Source organism: Eretmochelys imbricata, chromosome 1, assembly GCF_965152235.1.
Source record: "Eretmochelys imbricata isolate rEreImb1 chromosome 1, rEreImb1.hap1, whole genome shotgun sequence".
NCBI classification, from domain to species: Eukaryota; Metazoa; Chordata; order Testudines; family Cheloniidae; genus Eretmochelys; species Eretmochelys imbricata.
In genome coordinates this window covers 30,557,841-30,570,579 of record NC_135572.1, presented here as the reverse complement: position 1 = coordinate 30,570,579, position 12,739 = coordinate 30,557,841, and positions in this window count along the sequence as shown.

Here is a 12,739-nt window from a genome sequence, read left to right as displayed (position 1 = left end):
AAGCTTTACCTTCACTTAATCACTGAACTTAGTATGAATGACCTTGTTTTTTTCCCTGTCCTTCTCTATTCCATTTGTGCACTGCACCCCAGTGAGCTCTTCACTGCACCCTTTTCAAGACAATGGCTTATGATCAAGACCATATGTTCTCCACAGCATAACGGTACCAAATTCCGGTATTCTGTGGCAATGTTAATTTATTATATCTTCGTGAAATACTCTTTATTCCTATCACTCCAACTTGAATACACGGGGGTCCATGCTGATGAGTGTCTGTTCCCTTATCTTCCTGTTCTCCTTGATATGTGCAGATCCTTGAATGACCCAACAGACTAATTTGGGATAGCTTCCTGAGATGTGGTTTCTACCGTTTGGTTTTGCTTCCTTTCACACAGAAGGAGAGATTTCCAGCCTAGTGGAAATTCCAGTAGCAAATTCTCAGTTGGTTGTAGCTGACCATTTAGGTTTTGAGAAAGAGCAAATGTAGAGAGTTCATAGGAGAGACCAGTTAAACCGATAGTCTTTGGATGAATCTAACTGAATTTCCACTCGGGTATTACAGCTACCCTTTAGATTTAGCTGGTTTCAGAATGGATTCCTGAGATTCATCTCTTCTTACATTGTTTTTAAAAATAAGCTATGCTGGCAGTTCCTGGTTAACAATGTCAGTCTTTGTCTTATTTAAGAGAAACACTTTCTTCCTGGTGGCAGCTCCATAACTAATGACTAGATTTTATCAAGGATGTGTATTGGCAAGATAGGATGTTATCTTGTGATTCAACTTGAGAACCACTTTTAGAAAATCTGGATAGCATAATGATCGTCCTACAGGCTGCTTGTGTCCATCTAATGGAGACAAGTATAGAAACAGAGCAGGAGTAGAGGAAGATGTCTGGCTTTTATATAGTTTGCATCGTCACAGCAGTACCTAAGATATTGCTTAAATAGAGTGGAAGGTTAATATAACATTCAGGTATGGTATTGACACCAGCTTCAAGGAGGGTAGTTTTCTAAGGAGGGTCATTCTATTGAATTTTGCTGGCTTTTTTTTTATTCCATAAGATTATGGTATTGATTAGAACTAGTTTAATTGGTCCTACTATAGCAATAAATATATTGTATATCATCATTCCTCAGAGTTTGACCTTCTCAAAAACTTTCTAAGCAGGAGAATTGCATAAATCTTTTAGAATCCTCATAAAGCAGATAGAAAAGCACTGGACTTTAGGACAACTATTTCTTCCACTTACCTTTACTTTTCTAGTCTGCAGGGTTCTTTGTCAACCAAGCACTGTTATCTCTCACTGGGCTAAATTCTCAAAAAGAAAAGGAGTACTTGTGGCACCTTAGAGACTAACCAATTTATTTGAGCATAAGCTTTCATGAGCCACAGCTAGCTAATAAACAGCTATCTATCACACTAATTCATAGATTCTAAGGCCAGATGAGACCACTGTGATCATCTAGTCCAGGGGTCTTCAACCTTGCCAGACTACTGTACCCCTTTCAAGAGTCTGATTTGTCTTGTGTACCCCCGAGTTTCACCTCACTTAAAAACTACTTGCTTACAAAGTCAGACATAAAAATACAAAAGTGTCACAGCACACCGGTACTGAAAAATTGCTTATGTTTTCATTTCTACTGTAAAATTATAAATCAATTGGAATATAATTATTGTAGTTACATTTCAGTATGATACTTGAGCCTGTTTTTTTCCACTTATGAGCCTTGTCTAAAGCTCAAGCCCCTGCCACCTGGGGCTGAAGCATGTAACTTAGCTTTGTGTGGCCCCCCTGTGGTGCGGGGCCCTGGGCAATTGCCCTCCTTGCCCCCTATCATAGAATCATAGAATATCAGGGTTGGAAGGGACCTCAGGAGGTCATCTAGTCCAACCCCCTGCTCAAAGCAGGACCGATCCCCGACTAAATCATCCCAGCCAGGGCTTTGTCAAGCCTGACCTTAAAAACTTCTAGGGAAGGAGATTCCACCACCTCCCTAGGTAACGCATTCCAGTGTTTCACCACCCTCCTAGTGAAAAAGTTTTTCCTAATATCCAACCTAAAGCTCCCCCACTGCAACTTGAGACCATTACTCCTTGTTCTGTCATCTGCTACCACTGAGAACAGTCTAGAGCCATCCTCTTTGGAACCCCCTTTCAGATAGTTGAAAGCAGCTATCAAATCCCCCCTCATTCTTCTCTTCTGAAGACTAAACATCCCCAGTTCCCTCAGCCTGTCCTCATAAGTCCTGTGTTCCAGTCCCCTAGTCATTTTTGTTGCCCTCCGCTGGACTCTTTCCAATTTTTCCACATCCTTCTCATAGTGTGGGGCCCAAAACTGGACACAGTACTCCAGATGAGGCCTCACCAATGTCGAATAGAGGGGAATGATCACGTCCCTCGATCTGCTGGCAATGCCCCTATGTATACATCCCAAAATGCCATTGGCCTTCTTGGCAACAAGGGCACACTGTTGACTCATATCCAACTTCTCGTCCACTGTAACCCCTAGGTCCTTTTCTACAGAACTGCTGCCGAGCCATTCGGTCCCTAGTCTGTAGCGGTGCATTGGATTCTTCCGTCCTAAGTGCAGGACTCTGCACTTGTCCTTGTTGAACTTCATGAGATTTCTTTTGGCCCAATCCTCCAATTTGTCTAGGTCCCTCTGTATCCTATCCCTACCCTCCAACGTATCTACCACTCCTCCCAGTGTAGTGTCATCTGCAAACTTGCTGAGGGTGCAATCCACCCCATCCTCCAGATTATTTATGAAGATATTGAACAAAACCAGCCCGAGGACCGACCCTTTGGGCGCTCCACTTGATACCGGCTGCCAACTAGACATGGAGCCATTGATCACTACCCATTGAGCCCGACAATCTAGCCAACTTTCTATCCACCTTATAGTCCATTCATCCAGCCCATACTTCTTTAACTTGCTGGCAAGAATACTGTGGGAGACCATTTCAAAAGCTTTGCTAAAGTCAAGGAACAACACGTCCACCGCTTTCTCCTCATCCACAAAGACAGTTATTTTGTCATAGAAGGCAATTAGATTAGTCAGGCATGACTTGCCCTTGGTGAATCCATGCAGACTGTTCCTGATCACTTTCCTCTCCTCTAAGTGCTTCAGAATTGATTCCTTGAGGACCTGCTCCATGATTTTTCCGGGGACTGAGGTGAGGCTGACTGGCCTGTAGTTCCCAGGATCCTCCTTCTTCCCTTTTTTAAAGATGGGCACTACGTTAGCCTTTTTCCAGTCGTCTAGGACTTCCCCCGATCGCCATGAGTTTTCAAAGATAATGGCCAATGGCTCTGCAATCACATCTGCCAACTCCTTTAGCACTCTCAGATGCAGCGCATCTGGCCCCATGGACTTGTGTTCGTCCAGCTTTTCTAAATAGTCCCGAATCACTTCTTTCTCCACAGAGAGCTGGTCACCTCCTCCCCATGCTGTGCTGCCCAGTGCAGTAGTCTGGGAGCTGACCTTGTTCGTGAAGACAGAGGCAAAAAAAGCATTGAGTACATTAGCTTTTTCCACATCCTCTGTCACTAGGTTGCCTCCCTCATTCAGTAAGGGGCCCACACTTTCCTTGACTTTTTTCTTCTGGCTAACATACCTGAAGAAACCCTTCTTGTTACTCTTAACATCTCTTGCTAGCTGCAACTCCAGGTGTGATTTGGCCTTTCTGATTTCACTCCTGCAAGCCCGAGCAATATCTTTATACTCATCCCTGTTCATTTGTCCAATCTTCCACTTCTTGTAAGCTTCTTTTTTGTATTTAAGAGCAGCAAGGGTTTCACTGTTAAGCCAAGCTGGTCACCTGCCATATTTACTATTCTTTCTACACATCGGGATGGTTTGTCCCTGTAACCTCAATAAGGATTCTTTAAAATACAGCCAGCTCTCCTGGACTCCTTTCCCCCTCGTGTTATTCTCCCAGGGGATCTTGCCCATCAGTTCCCAAGGGTGTCAAAGTCTGCTTTTCTGAAGTCCAGGGTCTGTATTCTGCTGCTCTCCTTTCTTCCTTGTGTTAGGATCCTGAACTTGACCATTTCATGGTCACTGCCTCCCAGGTTCCCATCCACTTTTGCGAATGCCAGCCCTGCACTTGTGAGCCCCACCACAAACACATCCCATGACTCCCCTCCCCTGGGGGCTGCAATCCACAGGTTGAGAAACACTGATCTAGATGGGTACCTCCTGGAAGACCTCGGCGTACCCTCAGGGGTACATGTACCCCTGGCTGAGAACCACTGATCTAGTATGACCTCTTGTGTAACACATGCCATAGAACTTCCCTGGATTAATTTGATTGAACTAGAGCAGATCTTTTAAGGGGGAAGTGGGGGGGTGGAACCATCCAATCTTGGTTTAAAAATTGCCAGTGATGGAGAATCCATCACAACCCTTAATAAGTTGTTCCAATGGCTAATTGCTATCAGTGTTAAAAGCTTATTTAAAAGCTTATTAAAGCTTATTTATTTATGTGCCTTATTTCTAGTTGGAACTTGTCTTGCTTCAAATTCCAGCCATTGTCTCTTGTTATAGCTTTGTCCGCTAGACTGAAGAGCCCACTATCAAAGTTTTGTTCCCCAAGCCAAGTAGGTACTTATAGATGGTCTCACTGTTTCCTTGCTTCCCCATCTGTTGTATCTTTACGCAAAGAGCTTACAATTTAAGAATGAGATGAGAGAGAATATTTTTGCTATACATGTCTGTACAGTGCCTAGCACCACTAAGCCTTGACTGGGTCTCTAGGCATTACCAGAATAAAATAATCATAACGACAGGGAGCTGAAACTGAAATAGAATTATAGCACCATAGGGCTAGAAGGGACCACACGGGTCCTCTAGTCCAGTGGTTCTCAACCAGGAGTACATGTACTCGGGGGTATGCAGGGGTCTTCCAGGGGGTACATCAACTCATCTAGATATTTGCCTAGTTTTACAACAGGCTACATAAAAAGCACTAGCAAAGCCAGTACAAACTAAAATTTCTTACTTATTTATACTGCTCTGTACGCTGTACACTGAAATGTAAGTACAACATTTATATTCCAGTTGATTTATTTTATAATTACACGGTAAAAGTGAGAAAGTAACCAATTTCAGTACTAGTGTGCTGTGACACTTTTGCATTTTTGTCTGATTTTTGTAAGTAAGTAATTTTAAAGTGAGATGAAACTTGGGGTACGCAAGACAAATCAGACTTCTGAAAGGGGTACAGTAGTCATGAAGACTGAGAACCACTGATCTAGTCTAACCCCGCACCAAGATGCAGGATTTGTTTTATCTAAACCATCCAAGACAGATGGCTATCCAGCCTCCTTTTGAAAATCTCCAAAGAAGGAGCTTCCACAATGCCTTACTTCCTTATATTGCAGTAGTGCTCCTCAGAACCCCAGTTAAGCTTAGGTCACCATTGTGCGGTATAAAAACATGGGAAAGCATGGACACTACCTGTGTTACAATCCAGTTAGTGTTGTTCTGTTCATGTTCCTTAGCTACTACACAACACATAAGTAATAAGATAATTGGAATTTATCAACATGTAACTTGCACCATCGCTTATGTCACATCTGAATTTAGCCTGTCAACTTTTATGGATGAAATTATTGATAATGTAAAAGTATTATCTGTGAGGGCAAGAATCAGTGCTATTGCATGATATTCACATGGAAGAAACTAGAATTTGTTAAGTTACCAGTAATTTATGTGCAATCCTAAAAGTTGGTAGCAAATTTTATATTGTGGCAGGTTTGATTAAGTTAGTTCTTACATATGCAGTTGCATTTTCAACTTTCTTTTAATTTGCCATGTATTTTTGTGGCATCTGACTTAAGTAGAAATTGGATTAAATAATGTTCAATGGAAAGTTTTCCAAGTTTCTTCTGTAAACTTCTGGTGATGCCTGTAATTAAGTATAGTCAATTTCTGGTATGTGATCATAGTTCTAAACAACATGTTGGTGTTTTATTCCATGTTTGTGTTTACTGCCAACAATGGGAAAATCATACCAACTTCCAAGGAAAAAAGGCAGTACAGGAATTTAACTGATCAAAAGTGTAGCCGTTGTTTGACTTAGAATCAGGCTGCTGGCAAATGCCCATGTCTAATGAAAGCAAAAAAATTCTCCTCATTCCCAAACTACTGGCTACAGCAATTAACAGGCCTGTTGTGTGGCTTATATTAGTAATTAATGAACTATGTACCTCAAGTTTAGAATGGAAAAATACACCATTTGCTTAGATAACATCAGAGATTGAAAAGTCCTGGGAACTGAACTTGGTACTACATTATTAACCTGAGAAATCTGAGATAAAATCTGGTCCAAGCCTCTGAGGGCCTCCTTATCTCCCTATCACACAAAAAGCATATTTCATCCTTCACAATGTTATTTGGGCCTCTGGGGAAATTTATATAGAGCATGGCTGGCCATTTTTGAGTGGCATTTCTCAGAGCACATTCCACCTCTGCTCCATGGTCTGTGCTAGCTTCCATTTCATTTCTGGGTATGATGTAAGGCAGTGGTAACCAACTGGTTGATCACGATCGACTGGTCGATTCTGGAGACTTCCCCAGTCGATCACAATCTCCGGCCACTAAGAGTCTGGTGGTGTAGTACGGCTGCCGCTAAGGCAGGCTTGCTCCCTGCCTGACCCAGCCCCATGCTGCTCCCAGAAGCGGCCAGCATGAGCCCACATCCTGGGGTCAGGGAGGGAGGGGGTCTTTGCATGCTGCTCCTACCTGCAAACACCACGCCTGCAACTCCCATTGGCTGGAAATGGGGAACTGCAGGCAATGGGAACTGCAGGGGTAGTGCCTGCAGAGAGAGGCAGTGCACGGAGCAACATGCCACTTCCCGGGGCGTGTTGACCCCTTCCGGGAGCAGCGTAGGGCTGGGGCAGGCAAGGAACCTGCCTTAGCCCCGCTGTGCCACCAACCGGGAGCCATCCAAGGTAAGTGCTGCCCAGCAGGAGTCCGCACCCCAGCCCTGAGCCCCCTTCCAGAGCCTGCACTGTGAACCCCTTCCTGCACCCCAAACCCCCTGCCCCAGCCCTGCCCCCCTCCCGAAGCCAGCACCCTGTACCCCCTCCTGCAATCCAACACTCTGCCCCAGCCTGAAGCCCCCTCCTGCACCCAAACTCCCACCCAGAGCATGCACCCCTCACCCCCTTCTACATCCCAACCCCCTGCCCCAGCCCAGTGAATGTGAGTGAGGGTGGGAGAGAGCAAGTGATAGAGGGAGGGGGGGATGGAGTGAGTGCGGCAGGGCTTCTTGGAACGGGCAGGGTACATCCTGGGTTGCGCTTAAATTCAAAAAGTGATCTTGTGTGTAAAAAGGTTGGAGACCACTGATGTAAGGTACTGGTCTTAACCTGGACAAAATTAATTTGAAGTTTGATAGGCTCTCTCAAAACTGCAGTATGTGGCTGTGATCATTGGAGGTCCTCAAACTACCGTCCTCTGGTTTATGAGGAACTTGGAGATAGAAGGTTTCAGTGATGGGCTTCCAACGAAGTAATTTGCTTACCCATTGGCTTATCAGAGCTCAAGCGCTGAACTTCAGGGTACACTGCAAGGTCTGTCTGATCTCCTAGGCCTTTTCTGGAGGGATGAAATGAGGGGGTAGAGAGTTTTAATCTGGGGGCAGAGAAAATTGAAGGCTCTGGACACTAATTCTGTTCAATATAGGCAATTTTAAAGACTCTACATACACTGAGAGGGGTGAGTGAGCACAGTTTATTCAGATAACTTCTGTTAATTTACCAGATACCAGCACATACCCTTTTTTTGAGTACACTATTGTTCATGGCTTTTGGATTCAGATTGGAGACTACAACTTTGATAAGAACACAATTATTACATTTAAATAGCCCCTATCATGCAGAATGATCCTGACATCTTTAAAGTCACATATGTTCAGCATCGCTTAAATACAGCCAGCTCTAGAATGTGAGGACAGTAACCAGCTGGAAGAGAACAGAAAAGTGAGGAAGGGAGAATTTTAGCCTAAGACACCTGGGCAAACTCCAGAACTAAAGTGGGGTGGAGGAATCAGTAGGAACTTTAGGGGCAGATCTTGAGCTCTGATCCACCCTTTTTGAACTACTTTGAAAGTAACAAGGTCTGCCCAGGTGGGGATTCCTTCAGCATGGTGGGAGTTTCCACTTGGTATAGAGCAGTCATAGTTGTCTCCTACACTACCCTTACTCCACAGTACCCTGACATATGGAATGAGAGGGGGGATGGCTGGTGTGTACTGGACTCCAGAAATCCCCAGCTGCTGGAAGAATCCTCAAGCATCCTCCCAGCTGGCTTACTTGTCCAGTCCCTCAGCTGCTCTTCTTCTTCTAATGCAGTGGTCTCCAACCTTTTTATACACAAGATCACTTTTTGAATTGAAATGCAACCCAGGATCTACCCTGCCCCTTCCCCAAGGCCCTGCCCCTTCCCTGAAGCCCCACCCCACTCACTCCATCCCCCCCTCCCTCCGTCGCTCACTCTCCCCTACTCTCACTCACTTTCACCGGGTTGGGGCGGAGGGTTGGGAGGGGGTGTGGAGTCTGGGCTAGAGTCGAGGGGTATGGAGTGTGGGAGGGGACTCCGGGCTGAGCCTGGGGCAGGGGTATGGGGTGCAGGAGGGGGTGAGGGATGCAAGCTCTGGGAGGGAGATCGGGTGCAGGAGGGGGCTCCAGGCTGGGGAAGAGTGTTGGGGTGCAGGATGGGTTATGGGGTCCTGGCTCTGGGAGGGGGGTCAGGGCTGGGGAAGGAGGTTGGGGTGAAGGAGGGGGTTCAGGGTGCAGGAGGGAGTATGGGGTGCTGGCTCCAGGAGGGGGCTGGGGTGCGGACTCCCACCAGGTGGCACTTACCTCAGGCGACTCCTGGTCGGTGGCGCAACGGGTCTACGGCAGGCTCTCTGCCTGCCCCAGCCCCACGCTGCTCCCGGAAGAGGCCAATGCACCCCTGTGGTCCCTGGGGGAGCAGGTAAGGAGGCACGTGGCTCCGCGCACGGCCCCTCTCTGCAGGCACTGCCCCTGCAGCTCCCATTGGCCACAGTTCCCCGTTCCTGGCCAATGGGAGAAGCAGGGGCAGTGCTTGCAGGCAGGAGCAGTGCACGGAGACCCCTGCCACACTGTCTCGGTCCGCAGGGGTGTGCTGGCCACTTCTGGGAGCAGCGTGGGGCTGGAGCAGACAGGGAGCAAGCCTGCCTTAGCAGCAGCCCTGCTGCACCACTGGACTGTTACCAGCCAGAGATCACATTCGACCGGGAGAATCTCCAGGATCGACCAAGCAACCCAACAGCAGCTTCACCAGCACAATGAAGGGACCTAAGGCCACGGTGAAATCTACTCAGTTGACACTCATTGACGACATGCGCTATTGACTGACTCAGGCAACAGTGACAAAGTGGGTTGTTGTTCTGTAGAGGTTGGCTGTGCATATTCCTTGGCGAGTTCAGAACCTGTTCAGCAGAGTCCAAAGGTGAGTGGCAGGTCAAATCCAGGTGGCCGAACAGTAAGATCAGCCACAAGGAAACGCTTCCAAACGTCTTTAGCCAACCACTCATCATGCCATAGGGTTGCTGCTGACAGATTCAGATCTGGCAGTTGAGACCACAATAGATGCCTCAACATAAGTCATGCTCTGGGGTGACTGAAAATGTCTGTGCACAATGGGAGAGCTGGAAGGGCACATAGCTTTTTCTACCAGTCTGGCTGTAGACTCTCTGAGATGAATGTGTGGAGGGGCTATGTTGCTCAGAATTGGTAGCCATGGGATAGGAGTAGGGCACAAGGTGCCTGTGATGATACACATGGCCAAGTTCAATTTGATGTCAACCAATTTAGGGTGAGGTGACTGACACCCCACAGGGATACAGTATTCCACTGAGGAACAGTGCAGTGTCAGAGCCAGTGTGCAAAGTGTTTGTGCACCTGCACCCCATGTCAAACCAGCTAATTTGTTGATTAGATTATTCCCGGTCCTGACTTTAGCAGCCAGCTTGTTTAGATGGTCATGGGAAGTCAAAGAGCAGTCCATTGTGACACCAAGGTAGACCAGTTTTGCCTCATGTTTCAGTCCTTTTCCGTTAAGGAAGATATCTAAATCACATTTAGCACTTGCATTGTGGATGTGGAAGGCACTCAAAACTGTCTTAGTCACACTTGGTTGGAGGTGACAACTGCTATAGTAGGCTGCCATCTTGGCCAGGTCAGTGTTCAAAATGTTCTCTAATTTGGATGTCATCTGCATAGATAAACTTGTGTGACTGAGTCAGTGGCAGGTCATTTGTGTACAGATTGAACAGGATGGGCACAAGCACTGAGCCTTGGGGTAAACTGTTAGAACAAATGCATGGAGAAGACAATCTCCAATTTGTATCCAAAAATGCCTGTCACAAAGTAAAAGTTCACCAATGTCCACCACCCATGCTGGGAGAGCTTTTGACAGTTTTACCAGAAGACCAGTGTTCCATACTGTATCATAGACCACTGTCAGGTCCTGGAAAACAGCTCCTGTTCAAGTTCTGTTGAAACCCATTTTCCATATATGTCACAAGGGCTAGAACTTGGTTGTGTGTGCTTCAGCCTTTCTGGAAGCCAGCTTGATGCATGCTGAGAGTTGTCTCTACCTTTGGAGATATACACTGGAGGATAAGCCACTTCAGGACTCTGAAGATGACAGATAGCTGAAAGATTGGTTGGTAGCATGCTGCATTGTGTGGGTCCTTTCCAGGTTTTAGAAGTGTGATCACTTTTAACATCCTCCAGATCTTTGGCAGGTTACCCTCATTAACAGCCAGTGTCAGGAATTTAGATAGCCATTTGTGCCAAGGTGTTTCAGGAACTCTCGGCTACCCTAAAATACAGTGGACCAGAGTCTGTCATAAAAACTGCTCTAGGACCAGGGAGTCAAAACCAGTTCCTATCTCAACTGCACCCATCAGCTGCCCCTTAAAGTCCACTTAATGAAGACAAGACCTCAATGTATCAAGTTTCATTCAAAAGACACCCATAGAGCAAACAGATATGGAAGTCAGCTTATCTATCTCTGAAGGATTATGGAATCACTCAGCCGTGGTGGAGATCCAGTGAAACTGAATGTTACATATCCGAGGACTAGTCTGTCAGCTAAAAGACAATCACATACTGATATCAACATAGATCATAGAACTATAATTAAGTCTGCTGCTCTAACAGAAATCTTAGGAAAATAACCTGAAGAGAATAATTTCTTAATTTGAGTCATAGCCAATGAGTTGTGAGTAAATTACACTTCATAGCTTGCTTGGATTTAGAAATAAAACCTCATCTGTCTCCTTCACTTATATGCAGGCTGTTACTAAATGTTTTTGCTCTTTCCATTACAACACTTTGAAAACCCAACTCTTCCTTTCTGTCTTGTGTTAAAATACTTGTCTGTGCTCACGTCACTTCCCATCCCAATTGCTGTAATCACCTCTCCTCTCTGATTCCTTTGTACCCAGATTGCTCCGCATCTGCCCAAAATGCTGCAGCCAGAATTATAATTTTTTACCCATCAATCACAATGTATCACTCCCTTCTTTGGCTTATTCCATTGGCTTTCCCTTGTCCACTGTATCCAGTTTAAAGTTGTTATCCTTGTCTTCATGACTAGGCACAACTCAGCCCAGTCCAACAGCTCAGCTGTCATCTCCTACTGCATTCCAGCCTCACTCCTTTCCCTGCACCAACAACAGCCTCTACTTCTGTCATTTCCTCCTTCTGCTTCCCGCATTGTAAACGGCCTCCCACTGCTACTCTGCTGGGCCATCACCTGCTCCTCATTTAAGTCCCTCCTAAACACCCACTTCCATGAGACCTACAAGTACAAAACTAGACTAGATTAATTAAAGGATTTTGTATATGCATGTGCCTTCCTCCTCTGGATCTCCCAGTGAATCTCTTCTATCTATGCTGGGCTTCTAGGCTCAATCCTGCGCCATTAAAGTCAATGGGCCAGAGGCTGTCATGTCTAGTGTCAGATTGGACTATAAATAGACACATTGTCCTTGCATATCCCATGCATAAGAATATAACAAAGAATAAAACAGGATAAGAAAATGAATGGATATTGCTACATATTATTATACTATATTATTTCTTTACCATTCATAAAATCTTTTCATTGAAATTTATTTTTTTTAAATGAAGCAAAACAAAAAACATTTCATGCTTAACAGCTGTTTCCAAACCAGGCCGAAGACTATTAAACTGTGAAGGTCAGGTCTAAACCAAGAAGGTTTTGCTGGCATAGCTATACCAGCATAGTGGCAAAGCACTCCTAGTGGGGACACAGCTTATACCAAAGCACTCTTGCCAGTAGAGCTTATTCCACCATGGCATGCCCCTCCCCCCATCAGAGTTAAAAGCCAAAAGCACAGTCTTGCCTGTATAACTGCACATACATAAGTGCTTCTTGCCAGCACAGCTATGCTGGTCACAAATCATATTCTACCCCTGACTGACCTAGCTATGCCAGCAAAAGTTTGTAGTGTAGACTTGGCTGAAGAAATGTTGCCTGTCAATTAAACTTGAGTACAAGACCTGGAGAAAATCTGACCCAGACAAAAGTTTGATGTAAGCCTTCTAACGAATGTCAAAATGCAAGTGAAACACTAAAATGAGTGAGGTTCCGTGTGTGTGTGTGTGGTCTTTGGGGATGTTCATGGATTAGGTTTTGGGTTCATCTGGTTCAAAACTCAGCACATC